The 17449-nt window shown below is 46.3% G+C and overlaps 1 protein-coding gene across 1 annotated transcript in view; it reads left to right on the plus strand.

Annotated features, from left to right (window-relative positions):
• ppm1h (protein phosphatase, Mg2+/Mn2+ dependent, 1H) overlaps positions 1 to 17449 on the plus strand; it is a 207923-nt gene that overhangs the window by 146399 nt on the left and 44075 nt on the right. The gene's annotated exons all lie outside the window — the stretch shown is intronic.

The raw sequence follows: 17449 nt of genomic DNA on the forward strand, positions 1-17449 counted from the left end.
TGAGATGAAAAATGCTAGCTGTAGTTCCCTCGCTGGCAGTGCCATCACTGGGTACAGTGGGTCTTTCCCTGTTCAGTTCGAGCTACCTTAACTATCCTGCCTCTCCTTCTGAAAAGCTCTTTCTCCCTTTCCTGGAATTCTGTCTCCTTCCATTCCTGTCTCTCCCTTTCCTTTTCTTGGAATTCTAGCTCTGGTCTCTGCTGTTCCAGCTGTATCTTGGCTAATGCTAGTCTGTCTAATTCAGACTCTATGCCTGTCTCTGGTGTTTCAATTTCAATTTCCAATTGGTTGGCCACAAATTTTAGGATTTTGGGTTCCTAGCTTTTGGACAGATATTTAATCTCTAAATGCTGAGCTATACAACTTAACTCTTCAACAGATAGGGCTTTTAAACTGTCTAAAGTTACTTCACTTTGTTCTAGGAAGGTATTGGCCTTGAATGTGGACATTTTAGTACTCGAGCACAGAAAATCACAAGAAAACCTGCATTGACGTTTTTAAAGTTATTGCTAGGGATCAATTTGGTTTCCCACTTCCAATTTCTCGTTTGTGGGTTTGATCTCATGCATAGAGCCCCAAAATTTCTGTTATGATCAGATGAGGAAGAGTTGAAGGATTCCCCTCTTTTCCCTCCCTCTACGTTTGACTGTAACAGGTTTATTTATTTTTGAAGAGGATATACCTGCCAATTCAGTGAGTGTTTGACTGTTTACACACTGTGGTCATAAAAAGAACTAATCGGACAGGTTTTCTTGAGTTTAACAAAGAAAGAGGTTAGCTTTATTGTACTTAAACCGATCTAAGTAAAATAATAAAATACGCTCCAACCTTCTCCCTCTCTCTCTCTCTCTCTCTCACGCGCACACACAAGTGCGCGCACATACAAAAACACACACACACACACAAAAGCGCGCGCGCACGAAAGCACACGTACATTAGAGTGGGGAAGGAGAGCTTGGTCAAATTTTAGTCCAGAGAAATAACGGCTGATTCAGTGGTTCTCTTGGAGACAGAAGTGCAGCAGACTTCCTTCAAGGAAAAATAAGGGGAAAGTTGTTTTTTTTGGTTGGAAAAAATCTCTGGTGATAAGGTGAGTACTACTAAAGTGTTTTTTTTTAAGGACTTTAGATTGAAGTGGGTAGAACAAGTCCCCTAGTATAATTAGTATTTTTTAATTAAAGGAGTAACTAATTAACGTAAGGGTAAGTCATGGCAAGAGAGCTCAGCCCCGTGATATGCTCCTCCTGCACTGTGTGGGAAATCAGGGATGCTCCCAGTGTCCCTGATGACCATGTGTGCAGAACGTGTATCCATCTGCCACTGGATACCCGCATTACGGAGCTGGAGCTGCGGGTGGATTCACTGTGGAGCATCCGCGATGCTGAGGACGTTGTGGATAGCATGTTTAGCGAGGTGGTCACATCACAGGTAATGGCTGCACAGGCAGAAAAGGGATGGGTGACCACCAGACGGAGTAGTAGGTGCAGGCAGGTAGTGCAGGAGTCCCCTGTGGCCATCCCCCTCTCAAACAGATATACTGCTTTGGATACTGTTGGGGGGGATGACTTCCCGGGGGGGATGACCTCCCAGGGGAAAGCAGCAACAGCCAAGTTCATAGCACCACGGAGGGCTCTGCTGCACAGCAGGGGAGGAAAAGTATTGGAAGTGCTGTAGTGATAGGGGATTCTATCATAAGGGGTGTAGATAGGCATTTCTGTGACCACAAACGAGACTCCAGGATGGTTTGTTGCCTCCCTGGTGCTAGGGTCAAGGATGTCTCGGAGCAGCTGCGGGACATTCTGAAAGGGGAGGGTGAGCAGCTAGAGGTCGTGGTCCATATTGGTACTAACGACATAGGCAGGAAGAGAGATGAGGTCCTGCAAAGTGAATATAGGGAGTTAGGCAGAAGGTTAAAAAGCAGGACCTCTAGGGTTGTAATCTCAGGATTACTCCCTGTGCCACGTGCTAGTGAAGGTAGGAATAGGAGGATAAGGCAAATGAATGTGTGGCTGAAGAGCTGGTGTAGGCAAGAGGGCTTCAGCTACTTGGATCGTTGGGACCTCTTCTGGTGCAGAGGTGACCTGTACAAGAGGGACGGGTTGCATCTAAACTGGAGGGGGACCAATATCCTTGCAGGGAAGTTTGCTAGCACTACTCAGGAGGGTTTAAACTAGTCTTGCAGAGGGGTGGGACTCAAAGTAGTCTTCTCTCGGATGAGATAGTTGAGGCCAATGTAGAGGTTAAAGCAAGGAAGTCCAGTAGGCAGGCCAGGTAGGGGTAGGACAGGGAGCGTGGAAGGTCTGGTAGGCTAAACTGCATTTACTTTAATGCAAGAAGCCTTACAGGTAAGGCAGATGAACTCGGAGCATGGATCGGTACATGGGATTGTGATATTCTAGCTATTACGGAAACGTGGTTGAGGGATGGGCAGGACTGGCAGCTCAATGTTCCGGGGTACCAATCCTTCTAGCGTGACAGAGGTGGAGGTAAGAGAGGAGGGAGAGTTGCACTATTGATTAAGGAGGACATCACGGCAGTACTTAGAGAGGATATCCCGGGGGGAATGTCCAGCGAGGCCATATGGGTAGAATTTAGAAATAAGAAAGGGGTGATCACTTTGGGATTATACTATAGGCACCCCAATAGTCAGAGGGAAGTGGAGGAGCATATATGATATGTAGGGAAATCACAGATAGGCGTAGGAATTATAGGGTTGTAATAGTAGGTGGTTTTAACTTCCCTAATATTGACTGGGACTGCCTTAGTGCTAAGGGATCAGATGGGGAAGAATTTGTTAAGTGTGTTCAGGATAGTTTTCTGAAGCAGTATGTGGATGGCCCTACTAGAGAAGGGGCTACACTCGACCTCCTCTTAGGAAATGAGGCTGGGCAGGTGGTTGATGTGTCAGTGGGGGAGCACTTTGGGACCAGTGACCATAACTCTATTAGCTTCAAGATAGTTATGGAAAAGGATAGGACTGGTCCTCAGGTTGAAGTCCTAAATTGGGGGAAGGCTCGTTTCGATGGCATCAGACAGGGACTCTCAAAAGTTGAATGGGAGAGGCTGTTTACAGGTAAAGGGACATCTGACAAATGGGAGGCTTTTAAAAGTGAGATAGGAAGAGTTCAGGGCCAGCATGTTCCTGGTAGATGGAAGGGCAAGGCTGGCAAGTTTAGGGAACCTTGGTTGACAAGGGATATTGAGGGTCTGGTCAGGACAAAGAAGGAGGCATATGTCAGGTATAGGCAGCTGGGATCGAGCGAGTCCCTCCAACAACATAGGGGATGTAGGACTACACATAAGAAGGAAATTAGGAGGGCGAAAAGGGGCCATGAGATTTCCTTGGCAGATAAGATAAAGGAGAATCCTACAAGATTCTATAAGTATATTAAGTGTAAAAAGGTAGCTAGGGAGAGAGTAGGTCCCCTTAAGGATCAGTGTGGCAATCTCTGTGGAGCCATGGGAAATGGGCGAGGTCTTAAATGAATATTTCTCGTCCGTATTTACCATGGAGAAGGTCACAGAAGCTAGTGAGTTCAAGGGAGGGAACAGTGATATCCTGGAGTATATCAACATTACAAAGGAGGAGGTGTTGGAGGTTTTGAAGCGCATTAAGGTGGATAAATCCCCAGGGCCTGACCAGGTGTATACTAGGATGCTGTGGGAAGCAAGGGAGGAGATTGCTGGGGCCCTGGCAGAGAGTTTTGTATCATCATTAGCCATGGGTGAGGTACCGGAAGACTGGAGGATAGCTAATGTTGTGCCTTTATTTAAGAAGGGCAGCAGGGATAAGCCAGGGAACTACAGGCTGGTGAGCCTTACATCAGTGGTGGGAAAGTTATTGGAAGGGGTTCTGAGAGACAGGATTTATATGCATTTGGAAAGGCAAGGTCTGATTAGGGATAGTCAGTATGGCTTTGTGTGTGGGAAATCATGTCTCACGAATTTGATTGGGTTTTTCAAGGAGGTGACCAAGAGGATTGATGAGGGCAATTGTCTACATGGACTTTAGCAAGGCCTTTGACAAGATCCCGCATGGTAGGCTGGTCCAGAAGGTTCAAACACATGGGATCCAGGATGAGCTAGCAAATTGGATACAAAATTGGCTTGGTGATAGGAGGCAGAGGGTGGTAGTGGAGGGTTGTTTTTCAGATTGGAGGCCGGTGACTAGTGGTGTGCCGCATGGATCAGTGATGGGCCGTCTGTTGTTTGTCATTTAAATGACTTGGATGTGAATGTAAGGGACATGATTAGTAAGTTTGCAGATGACACCAAAATTGGTGGTATAGTGGACAGTGAAGAAGGTTGTCTAAGGTTACAACAGGATATAGATCAACTGGGAAAGTGGGCAAGAGAGTGGCAAATGGAATTTAATGCCGACAAGTGTGAAGTGATGCATTTTGGGAAGTTAAACCAGGGCAGGACATATACAGTGAATGGCAGGGCCCTGGGGAGTGTTGTTGAGCAGAGAGACCTTGGGGTGCAAGTACATAGTTCCCTGAAAGCGGCAACACAGGTAGACATGGTGGTGAAGAAGGGGTATGGCATGCTTGGCTTCATTGGCCGAGGCATTGAGTACAAGAGTTGGGACGTAATGTTACAGTTGTACATAACGTTGGTTAGGCCGCATTTGGAGTACTGTGTGCAGTTCTGGTCGCCGCACTACAGGAAAGATGTGATTAAGCTAGAGAGGGTGCAGAAAAGATTCACAAGGATGTTGCCTGGTTTGGGGGGCTTGAGTTATAAAGCGAGATTGGATAGGCTGGGTCTGTTTTCCCTGGAGCGAAGGAGGCTGAGAGGGGACATGATAGAGGTATATAAAATTATGAGAGGCATAGGGAGGGTAGATAGCCAGAGTCTGTTTCCCATGTTAGGGGTGACTAAAACTAGAGGGCATAGATTTAAGGTGAGAGGGAGGAGGTTTAAAGGGGATCAAAGGGGTAAATTTTTCACACAAAGAATAGTGGGTATCTGGAATGAGCTGCCAGAGGAGGTGGTGGAGGCAGGAACAGTAGCGACATTTAAGAGGCATCTGGACAGGTACTTGAATGAGCAAGGCATAGAGGGATATGGAATTAATGCAGGCAGGTGGGATTAGTATAGATAGGCATTATGGTCGACATGGACGAGGTGGGCCGAAGGGCCTGTTTCTATGCTGTACAACTCTATGACTCTAAGGAGTCTCTGTCTGCAGCAGGGGCGTCCCTGGGTGGTTACAGTCAGCAAACAGGGTTAGAAGCTTGCAAGGTGGATTGGAGAAAGGAAACGGGGACCCTACTTAGGTCTTCTCTCGTCAGCGTCGAGCTGCTTGTCTCCTTACTACAGAGAAAATGCCAGCTTAAGCACACGAATGGTGGGCCTGTCACATGACTATCACCCAGTGATTCAAGCATGATGCGTATTCGTGTATTCCCTCTTGCAACTTAATTAATCCATGTCTAGGTATGCCCTTCTTAGAGCTAGGGTCCAATTGTTCAAATGATTAGGTTTGAGTGCTTCGTCTCGACTAGTTGAATACCTTGGGTAATGGTCTTGACGCCTTACTAATGGGAAAGTATCGGTGGTTCACTCCGATGCCCCAGGTCATTGTCCTTGATGGGCCTGTGCAGACATGCTGGCTCCATCTCAATGCATTGGAATGTGGAAAGTACAGTGATGCAAATTGGGGTAGCTATCTTTAGCGGTAAACATAGAGTCCCCTTTAATCTTCCTTTAAAAAAATTATTTTCATGTTTCCAGCCGGTGGATTAAAAATCATCATTTGACATAAAGCACATTTTTGTAACAATTTCCACTCCCCCTGCTCGCTCCACATGGCTCGGCAACTCTATTTTCCTCAAGTGGCCATTCAACAACTTCTTGAAGCTACTGATTGGCTAATACTAATAACAATAATACTAATGACATCAAAGGATATGGGGATAGCATGGGAAAGTGGTATTGAGTAAAATGATCAGCCATGATCTAATTGAATGTTGGAGCAGGCCTGATGGGCTGAATAGCCTACTGCTGCTCCTATGTTCCTGTGTCTCTGCTTCCACCACCCTTGTGGGCAGCGAGTTCCAGGCCATTACCACCCACTGTGTTTTTAAAAAAAAAGAGTGCTTCCTCATATTCCCCCCGCATTTCTTGTCCAGAACCTTCAATCTGTATCCCATAATCCTTGTACCATTAGTTAATGGAAACGGTTTTTCCTTGCCTAGCTTATCTAAGCCTGTCATAATCTTGTACAGTTCCATTAAATTTCTCCTCAATTTCGTTCTGTGCTGTAATAATTCTGTGAACAAAAGCAGCTTTTCCAACCTAACTTTTTAACTAAAATCCTCCATCTCTGGAACCATTCTGCTAAATCTTTCCTGCACCCTCTCTCAGTTCCTCATATCCTTCCTGAAGTGTGGCGACCAGAATTGGACGCAATACTCCAATTGGAGTTTACCAGAGCTTTATAAAGGTTCAGCATAACTTCCCTGCTTTTGTACTCAATGCTCGAATTATGAAGCCCAAGATGCTTTACTAACCACTCTCTCAATATGTCCTGCCACCTTCAAAGATCAATGCACATGCACCCCCAGGTCCCTCTGTTTCTGCACACTCTTTAGAACTGTGCCATTAAGTATATATTGCCTCTCCCTATTCCTTCTGCCAAAATGCTTCACCTCGCACTTCTCTGTATTAAATTCCATATGCCTCCTGTCCACCCACTCCGCTAGCCTATCTATGTTCCGTTGCAGGCGGTTCATATCATCCTCACTGTTTGCCACACCTCTGTTTGGTGTCATCGGCAAATTTTGAAATTCTGCTCTCTATTCCATATACATACATACTATGACTCGCTGTTGTCTGTCCTTAAGCCAATTTTTTTTTTATCCAATTGGACTCCTATTCTATGCCCCTCAATTTTGTTAACAAGCCTTTTATGTGGTACCTTATGAAACACTTTCTTAAAGTCCATATAAACCATATCCACTGCATTCCCTTCATCAACCTTCTCTGATACTTTATCAAAAACTTAAATTAGATTAGTCAAGCATGATCTGCCTTTTACAAATATCTGCTGGCTATCCTTAACTAACTTAAATCTCTCCAAGTGTCCTTTGATATTTTCCCTGATTATTGTTTCTAAACACCTTACCCACCACTGATGAACTAACTGGCCTGGAGTTGCTCGGACTGTCCGTACACCCTTGAATAAGGGTGTCACATTTGCCACTCTCCAATCCTCTGGAACCTCCCCTATATCCAGGGAAGATTAGAAGATTATGGCAAGCCCTTCCACTACCTCCATCACGACTTCCTTTAGCAATCTAGGATGTAAGCCATCCAAACTAGATGACTTATCTACCCTAAGCATAGCCAGCCTTTTTAGTACCTTCCCCTACCCGCCCCCCCCCCACCCGGCTCAATTTTTATTCTATCAATTGCCTCTACTTTCTCCTCTCTTATATTTTGTCAGATTCTATTTCCTTAGTTAACACAGATACGAAGTACTCATTAAGTATATTAGCCTTGCCCTGTGCCTCTAAGCATATATTACCCTCTTTGTCTCTAATAGGCCCCACTCCACCTCTTACTACTCGCTTACTATTTACATGCCAGTGGAAGATCTTTGGGTTCCTTTTATGTTGACTGCCTTTCTGTTCTCATGTTCTCTAATTGCCAGTCTTATTTTCCTCTTCACCTCCCCTTTCAGCCCATTGTATGTTGCCTGTTTCTCACTTGATGAGATTACCTGACATGCATCATACGCCTTTTTTTGTTTCATCATAATTTCTATCTCCCTTGTCATCCAAGGAGCCCTATTTTTGGTTTCTTTACCTTTCACCCTTGTTGGAATGTACCAAACCAGTACCTGAAGCATCTCTTCCTTAAAGTTAACCCATTGTTCCGATTCAGCTCTTCCCGTCAGTCTTTGGTTCCATTCTATCCTGGCTAGATCCCTTTTCACTGCGTTTCACGGCGCCATCACTGATTTCCCTAGCCTAGAGTGTAAGGGAGTGATCAACTGCACTCGTGGCCAAAAGAGCTCCCTGGGACCAACCAGCTGTATTTGTTAATCGCAATGGCTTTCACTCTTTGAACGTTCAACTGGTTTGCAACCACAGGTAAAAGATCATGCTCATCTGTGCTCGTTTCCCAGGGAGCTGTCACAACTCGTACATTTCAATGAAGAGTGCAGGAGGGCATGCCAGGAGCAGGAGCAGCACCAGGCATATCTTAAAAGACTGCGTTTGCTGACAATGCAACCACTAGGTGGCGCAGTACTAGCACATGCGCAAATGCAGCCTTTTCCACTGCAACGTCACTGACGTTTCAGGCAGCTGCCAGGATTAAAGACGGCACTGCTTAATTTATCACAACAAACAAATTCAACCTGAAAATCCCCTCAATGTTTGCCATCGCTGCCTCCATCTCACCCCCAACAGTTCCCTGCTCCCTCCCGCTGTTGCGCCTCTCTTTGTCGCTCCCTCCTGCGGCCGTCTTCTCGCTGCTGGCTTCCCATTGCCTTCCCTTACCCACTCACTCTGGCCTCGCCACTCTCCACCGCCACCAGCGGCTCGCTCCCTGCTTCCCCACGCCCCCTGCCCTCCCTCCAGCCACTAACTCCAGGCCGCTTCCCTCCTCTCAGCCACTCGCTCCCATGTTTGATCGTTTCCCGCCGTGCCGCCCGAAGAAGCAAGGCGGGCTGCAAGGAATGACGGAGCAACATAAGAGCGAGTGGCTGAGAGGAGGGAAGCGGCGCAGCCTGAAGGTAGCAGCTGGAGGGAGGGGGAAGCGGGGAGCGAGCGAGCGGCCAGAGAGTGGTGCGGGGTGGGGTGGGGTGGGGGGGCGGGGGGGAAGCGAGGAGCAGGCAACTATCAGCCCAGGAGAGTGGGGGGGGAGGAATCAGTGGCGAGGCTTGGTGCAAGTGGCCGAGATAGGGGAAGCAGCGGCGGGGAGGGGTTGGGGGGGGTGGAGAAAAAGCCTAGAGGGTGGGAGTGAACGGCTGAGGAGGGGGAACGTGGAGGCCTGGAGCGAATGGCTAAGGTAGTGCGGCAAGTGGGGCGGGAGCGAGTAGTTGAGGGGAGGGAGTGGCTGCGGGAAGGTAGCAACGTGGAGGGGGTTGAGTGCGGTGAAGCGGCGATTGACGCAGGGATGGTGGGAGGGAGCGGGGTACTGTTCGGGTGAATGGAGACAGCTATTGAGATGTGGTGACGTCATGGCATGGTGACATAATGCGCGTGCATGCTCGCATTCATACTGGCAAGCTGGCAAATGTTAGCACACGTTGATGACGTCCGCGATTGGTCTGCATTGTCAGGAGTCTCTTTGATCTCAAAATGAGGTGTCAACCTGGTGAAGAGACAATCCAGGACTACCTGTGTACACAAACAGCGTAAGCAGCATGTGATAGAGCTAAGCAATCCTATATCCAATGGATCAGATCTGAGCTCTGCAGTCCTGCCACATCCAGTCGTGAATGGTGGACAATGAAACAACTAACTGGAGGAGGTGGCTCCTCAAATATCCCCATCCTCAATGATGGGCGAGCCAATCACATTGGTGAAAAGATAAGACCGAAGCATTTGCATCCATCTTCAGCCAAAAGTGCTGAGCTGATGATCCATCTCGGCCTCCTCCTGAGGTCCCCAGCATCACAGATGCCTGTCTTCAGCCAATTTGATTCACTCTGCGTGATATCAAGAAACGGATGAAGGCACCGGATACTCCAAAGGCTATGGGCCCTGACAACATTCTGGCAATAGTACTGAAGACCTATGCTCCAGAACTTGCCGCGCCCCAAGCCAAACTCTTCCAGTTGAGCTACAACACTGGCATCTACCCTGCAATGTGAAAAATTGCCCAGGTATGCCCTGTACGCAAAGAGCAGGACAAGTCCAACCCGGCCAATTACCGCCCCATCAGTCTACTCTTGATCATCAGTAAAGTGATGGAACGTGTCATTAACAGTGCTATCGAGCAGCACTTGCTTAGCAATAACCTGCTCAGTGATGCTCAGTTTGGATTCCACCAGGGCCACTCAGCTCCTGACCTCATTATAACCTTGGTTCAAACATGGACAAAAGAGCTGAACTCAGGAGGTGAGGTGAGAGTGACTGCCCTTGACATCAAGGAAGCATTTGACCGAGTATGGCATCAAGGAGCCCCAGCAAAACTGGAGTCAATGGGAATCGGGGAAAACGCTCCGGTGGTTGGAGTCATAACTAGAGCAAAGGAAGATGGTTGTGGTTGTTGGAGGTCAATCATCTCAGCTCCAGGACATCACTGCAGGAGTTCCTCAGGGTAGTGTCCTAGGCCCAACCATCTTCAGCTGCTTCATCAATGACTTTCCTTCAATCATAAGGTCAGAAGTGGGGATGTTCGCTGATGATTGCGCAATGTTCAGCACCATTCATGACTCGTCAGATACTGAAGCAGTCCATGTAGAAATGCATCAAGACCTGGACAATATCCAGGCTTGGGCTGCTAAAGCGGCAAGTAACATTCGCGCAATACAAGTGCCAGGCAGTGACCATCTCCAGCAAGAGAGAATCTAACCATCTCCCCTTGACATTCAATGGCATTATGATTGCTGAATCCCCCACTATCAACATCCTGGAGACTACCATTGACCAGAAACTGAACTGGAGTAGCCATTTAAATATTGTGGCTACAAGAGCAGGTCAGAGGCTAGGAATCCTGCAGTGAGCGACTCACCTGCTTTCTCCCCAAAGACTGTCCACCATCTACAAGGGCCAAGTCAGGAGTGTGATGGAATACTCAGCGCTTGCCTGGATGGGTGCAGCTCCATAGTTCGTGGGTTTGGAAGATGCTGTCGAAGGAGCCTTGGTGCATTGCTGCAGTGCATCTTGTAGCTGGTGCAGACTTCTGGCACTGTGCGTCAGTGGTGGAGGGAGTGAATGTTTGTGGATGGAGTGCCAATCAAGCGGGCTGCTTTGTCCCCGATGGTGTTGCGCTTCTTGAATGTTGGTGGAGGCAGTCTTTTCATTGCACTATCCCATTGTCCTGGATGACCATGGCGGACGTCCTCTGGCGATATGGGGCCTTGAGGGCTGCATCCTACTGGGGCTCTCCAGCACTGATGCTTGAGTATCCCCCTTGGGCTCGGATGCTGGAGGTAAGGGGTCCATGATGGGAGGGAAGATGATACGCCACTTAATCTAGGGGTGTCCTGAGAGGAAGGCCCCGGGGCAGCTGGCACACGCACCTCTTCCATGGGTACCTAATGGCACATGCCTGTCTCTCTGAGGGGAAGGGACTCTCTGAAGGAGGTCCAGGTACCTTGTACCCCTCCTGCTTAGCCATTGCTGCCTGGACCCCATGGCTACAGGCGATGGAGTGTGATTCTGAGCGCATATGGGTCGAATGCTCGACCTGCTCTCCATGGCGGTTGCCAACTTCTCCACTGAGGAAGCTATATGCTTAGGACATGGTGGACGTCATGGCTTGCATGGACTCCTCCATGGCACCTGCAAAGTCAGGCTTGACTTCAGGCATCTTATGACATATTTTCCCCATGAGATCACTGCACTTCCAGCAGACTATTTGTAGCCTCAAACAGAGGATCGTCATCAGGGTGAGGCTGAGGAGGCACCTAGTCCCTCGCAGTCCTCCGATTGTAAGAGGGCCCAGCTGTAACACGTAACATGGGCCAAGTGGCCTCTTCCTGTGCCGTAAACTTTCTATGATTCTATGCTCCCTCAGCTGCTGGGACACGTCTGTGTCATGCCCAACTGATTGTGACCCTGCTTCAAATCTGAACCCCCGCCCCACCCCCCCCCCCCCCCCCACCCCTATGGATTGTGTGGATGTATCTGCGCTGACGGAGGTGGCAGAAGAGGCCAGTGATGATGCACCTTCTGGGGCATTGGTGGCATCTTCCCCAGAGGTAGAATCATCAGCTTCGTGGTGTTTCGTCGTTCGATTGCGGGCACCTGCAATGGAGAACAAACAGAAGCATGTTAAGCATCATCACAGTATGAGACTGTCACATTTTCTCTCAATTCTCCTGCATGCACCTTTGGCTGCAACAGTAAAGCTGACACTTCATCCTTACACCTTGATGATCCTTCCTCTCTGTCTGCATTTGCTGTTCCTCCCTCCTGTCCAGCTATCTGTGCTGTCTCCTCTGCTGACATCAGTAGACCGTGATCTGGGACTCTGCCCCCTGTTTTGGTCCACTCCCTTTGATTGGAGGTCTGCTTGTCCTGCAGGAGAAGGTGCTGTTTTACTGGCATGTCAAATGATGCCTAATGTCCGTTGTCTACATACATTGACATCAGTCAATCTGGCCTGTCAGTCGCATGCAGCATCCAAGCGCAAACAGACGCCAGCCTTGCACATTCTCCATAATCAATTGCTATGTGGCACCAAGGCTGATCATGCTTTCAAATGCTTGGCATAGCTGCGCACTGCCACGCAGCATGGAGTTTAGTAGATTAACATTTGTACAGCTTCGGCAATATCACTTACCCTCTCCACTCTGAGTAAGTCATTGACCCGTTTCCAACACTGAACCGAGGTTCTATGAGTGACCCCATGTTCTGACACCTCTTCCGCCATCTCCAACCAGGCCACCTTGGTCAGGTGGGAGGGTCTTCTGAGTCTATCTTCAGGTAAGACTCTTCCTGATGGCCTGGAAGAGAACCTGCAGGAAGGAATCCCTGAACCGTGAAACAGGATGCTGCCTACTGGCTGTCATAACGGTGGAAGTTGTGATGGAGAGAGGAGTACAATATAAACAGTAGTTGGTGCTGGGTGGGAGAGAATGAGTAACAGATAAGGGAGGATAAAAAAAATTGAATAAATCAATATTAAAAATGAATATCTGCAAACGATTAGAGAGCATGCAGTCTGCTGATCCTCCATGATTGCAATGCAGAGTGATTTATAGCCGTGCTGTAAATAGTGTTTTGCAGTGACACGGGATTCACCAATGAAAAGCTGTCCCCGCCACATGATCACATGCATCTCCTGTGCCCGCCACCGGAACATAAATTTAAATTTGTAATCGTGTGGGAAATGGCAAAAAGGGCAGAAGTGGAAGTGTTGCCAGCTTCCGGTTCTGCTGTCACACACCACGCGATGCATAAAATAGTGCCCAGTATGAGTGGTGTTGTGCTCCAGGTGTTTTGGACCTTTTTTTGCTTTCCAGTAATGTGAGAAAGGATTTGGACATAGGCACAAGAGAAATTGGAGTTAATTTAGCTGATGAAACCAAATTAAGGAGCATGAAAAATGAGGAGGAGGAATGGAAGCAATTGCATAGGGCATAGATAGGTTAATGGAGTGGGCAGATGCAATTCAGTACAGAGAAACGTGAACAGGAAGGTTGTGGTAAATGTTACCACCAGGGGAGGAGGGGGTCTCAGGCTCGCCTTTCGCCCCTTCTCTGGTTTGACCACAACAGGATTTGTCCTTTTTTTTTAACACAGTGATTGAACTTACCACCTCAGTGAGCACTTGCTCCTGTCCCTCTAATATAATTGCCAAAAAAACAATCAGACAAGTTTCTTGAGTTTAAACAAGAAAGATGTAAGTTTATTATCCTTATCACTCTTAAACCGGTTAAAATTACTAAAATACGTTACGCATCCACGCTCACATTTACACAAGACACACACACACACACAAATATATTACAGAGGGAAAACACAGTTGGGTGGTTGGAGTAGCGTCTGAAATAAATGGAATTTAAATACAGTTCAGCAGTCCCAGAGTCCTTAGTTGAAACTGTAGTCCTGAAGTCCTCGTTGGGCCACGTGCACATTTCAGGCTTGCTTCTCAGGCTTCAGAAAGCAGAAAGGGGGCTTTTGACCCTTGTATCCTAGTTGTTGATTGTGGTGGTCTGTAGACTTAGCTTTACCAGCTGCAGCTGGGCCTTCTCTGTATCTGTACTGGAGGGAAGGGGGGAGAGAGAGTACTGCTCCCTTGATGGCTTACAGTTACTGTCCTGCTGTCTGAGTCACAACTCACAATATTCCCAGAGTTGCACAAGCAGACACATGACATTACCACCTGTTTGTGATTTAATGGAGTCCTCTGGAATTTTCTGAGATTGAAGGCTTTACCCCCCCCCCCCCCCCCCACCCTCAGGCTGTCCAGTCACACTTGGTAGGGGTTAGCTCTTTCAAAGTCAATGGCTGTTGATGACCGTGTTGAGAAAGCCATCTCAGGTAATTTAGTCAGAGAGCACCCCATTGTTCTGGCTAGGTTGCCTCAGTCATGTCTCCGGTCTACTCTGTTGCTGTTTCATATGCAAATTGCCGTGGCTATTTTGGCTGCCAGGTGACTCTTTTTTAAAAGAAGTTATTTGTAAGAATTTCCAGTAAAAGTCATAGGCAAAGTTCCAATCGATGAAATTATTATTTCCCATTTGACATGTGGTGTTTTCATAACATAAAAGTAGAAGTGAAAGACGTTGTCTCTAAATAATAAGATTCTTAACAGAACGGAGAAACAAAGAGATCTAGAGGTGCAGAAACAGAGATATTTAAAGGTGGGAATTCAGATAAAAGCCATTTTAAAAAAAATAATCAAACATGGATCTTGGATTGTATACAAAAGGACACAAAGGCACGGAATTGACATTGAATTAGTACAAAGTATTGGTTGGACCACAAAAGGAGTATTGTATGCAGTATGACACTCCATTATCGGAAGGGAAGCATGGACATACCAAGGACACAGTTAAGAGTATTACCAGAAATAGAGTTATATTCATGAAGACTGGCTTGACAAAAAAAAAGTTGTTCCAGTAAAACAAATACAGGAGATTAAGGAGGAATCGAGTCATAGTTTTCAAGATTATGAAAGGTTTTAAGAGATAGCTGAGTGCAAGATCATTTTGATTGATTAACTAATTGGAAAAAGCTAGCATGTTTCCAGGAGTACCACTTAAAGAATTTGTATAATTCACTGGAAATCAGGAGAAATTTCAGAAAATGGAATCCTTGGCCACAAGTGGCTATTGAGGCAGAAAGTATAACAGCATTTCAAAGGAAATTGGATAATTATTTTGAAAAGAGAATATGAAAGGAAGCAGGGGAAATGAGATTAAAGAAGCTGGTTCCATTCGAAGAACTAGCATTGGCACAAGCCTGGTGGACAAATGGTCTCCTCTCAGAGTAATTTTACCTAATACTATTCAAATGAATCAAAAATTCTATTTGCAGGGAGTCTCGTTTTTTGCGGGCACAAAACGGCCGCACCTACTTAAAATCACCGCTATTCAAAACGATTCCTTGTATGTGAACCATTTTTGTGACGTTTCTGAGAGATGTGCGATAAGGCATCATATCAATGAAACCCTTTCTCTTTAAATGCCCAACTGGCAGAGGCACTAATCAGATAATGTTCCCATTCCTCAAAGGCAGTGCACATCAAAAAGTAGCATTGGTACAAGATGTATTATAACCTAAACTTTCAAAGATTCTGGAAACACAGTTCTTAGAGTTCTAACAGCATCTCTAGATAGGAAAAAAAAATCCAGCAACACAAACATTGAAGGAAATTGCAAATAATTTGCAAGGAAGTTAATGAACTGTCTAAAATTACGTGCACTGCTGAGGACTGGTGCAATCAAATGAATGACCTTTCATGTATTGTATGATTGCGATTGCTAAGCTGCAATTTGATACTCATGCCCTCAACACCAAGAGCAGTTTAAGGTCTGTCATTTGAACCAATTTCCTTAATATTGTATTGTGTAATTAAATATTAATGTATTCCTAGCCCCATTACTTAGCAATGCTAAATCTACAGCTGTGGGGTTTCAGTTCATTCCGTAAGAGATGGTAAACACTGTACAGACAGCATGATTAAAGCTTTCCTGTCTGTTGACTTTTCCTGGCCCCTTTATCAAGGGATACAGATGATTAAAGCTGGGTAAATGGAGTTGAAGTACAGATCAGCCATGATCTAATTGAATGGAGTATTGTGTCTAATTCTGGGCACTGGACTTTAAGAAGGACGTGAAGGCCTGGGAGAGGGTGCAGAGGAGATTTGCTAGAATGGTACACACGAAGAAGAGTGGGCCACTCAGCCCGTTAATTAGAAAATGGTGGATCTGAATCTTGACTCCATCTGTCTGTCTTGGTTCCGTAACCCTTGGATTTTTCTTAGGCAAAGGTATCAATCTCAGTTTTGAAATTTTCAGTTGGCCTAGCCTCACCAGCTTTTGATGAGCCTGGATGAGTACAACACAACAAAGCTTAAGAAGGTCGACACCATCCAGGACAAAGCAGCCCGCCTGATCAGCACCCCACCACCTTAAACATTCACTCCCTTCACCAATGCTGCACAGTGGCATCTAAAAGACGCACTACAGCAACTCACCAAGGCTCCAGCAATAGTATCTTCCAAACTTGAAACTTGACACCACTACTACCTAGAAGAACAAGGGTAGCAGATGCATGGAAACACCACCACTTGCACATTCCCCTCCAAGTCACACACCATCCTGACTTGAAAATATATCGCTGTTCCTTCACTGCCCCTGGGTCAAAATCCTAGAACTCCATCCTGTACTGCACTGTGGGTGTATCTACACCACATGGACTGCAGCAGTTTCAAGAAGGCAGCTCACCATCACCTCCTCAAGGGTAATTAGGGTTTAGGCAATAAATGCGGGCCTTGCCAGTGACACTCCTATCCCATGAATTAATTTTTAAAAAGCTTTTTGCAGGGTGGTTTCAGATTTGCACTACCCTTTGTGTGAAGTAGAAACAGGGATGAGGGATTTCAGTTATGCGGAGAGACTGAATAAATTGGGATTGTTCTCCTTAGAGCAGAGAAGGTTAAGGGTAGACTTAATAGACTTCATAATTATGAAGGGTTTTGATAGAGTAAATGGGGAGAAATTGTTTTCAAGTAGGTTTGATAATCAGAGGATTCAGATGTAAGGTAATTGGCAAAAGGACCAGAGGGGAGAGGAGCAGAATTTTTTTATGTGGCAATCATTATGATCTTGAATGCACTGGCTGAAAGGGTGGTGGAAGCAGATTCAGTAGTAACTTTCAAAAGGGAATTGGATATATACTTGAAAAGAAACAATTGACAGGGCAATGGGGAAAGAGCAGGGGAGTGAGACTAATTGAATAGCTCTTTCAAAGAGCTGGCACAGGCACAGTGGCCGAATGACCACCACCTGTGCTGTATGATTTTATGAAAAGGGTGAATAGTTTCACTACAGCTTGTTTCACGTCAAATCCGCAATGGACTGCCACCGGAGGCTTGGGGAAATCTGATGAAGAGTCAAACCCCCAAAACATTAAACTATCTTTTCTCTTGCTAGATGCTGACTTATCTGCTATACATTACTGTCATTTTCAATCTTTGAAGTTCAACTGTTGCAAATACATTAATTTTTACCACAGGTTTGAGATTGCTTCTTAAGAGGAAAAATCATGACTCATGACATTTCTTTACCTTTCAAAATTCATGAAAAGTT

Source organism: Heterodontus francisci, chromosome 18, assembly GCF_036365525.1.
Source record: "Heterodontus francisci isolate sHetFra1 chromosome 18, sHetFra1.hap1, whole genome shotgun sequence".
Classification (NCBI taxonomy): Eukaryota; Metazoa; Chordata; class Chondrichthyes; order Heterodontiformes; family Heterodontidae; genus Heterodontus; species Heterodontus francisci.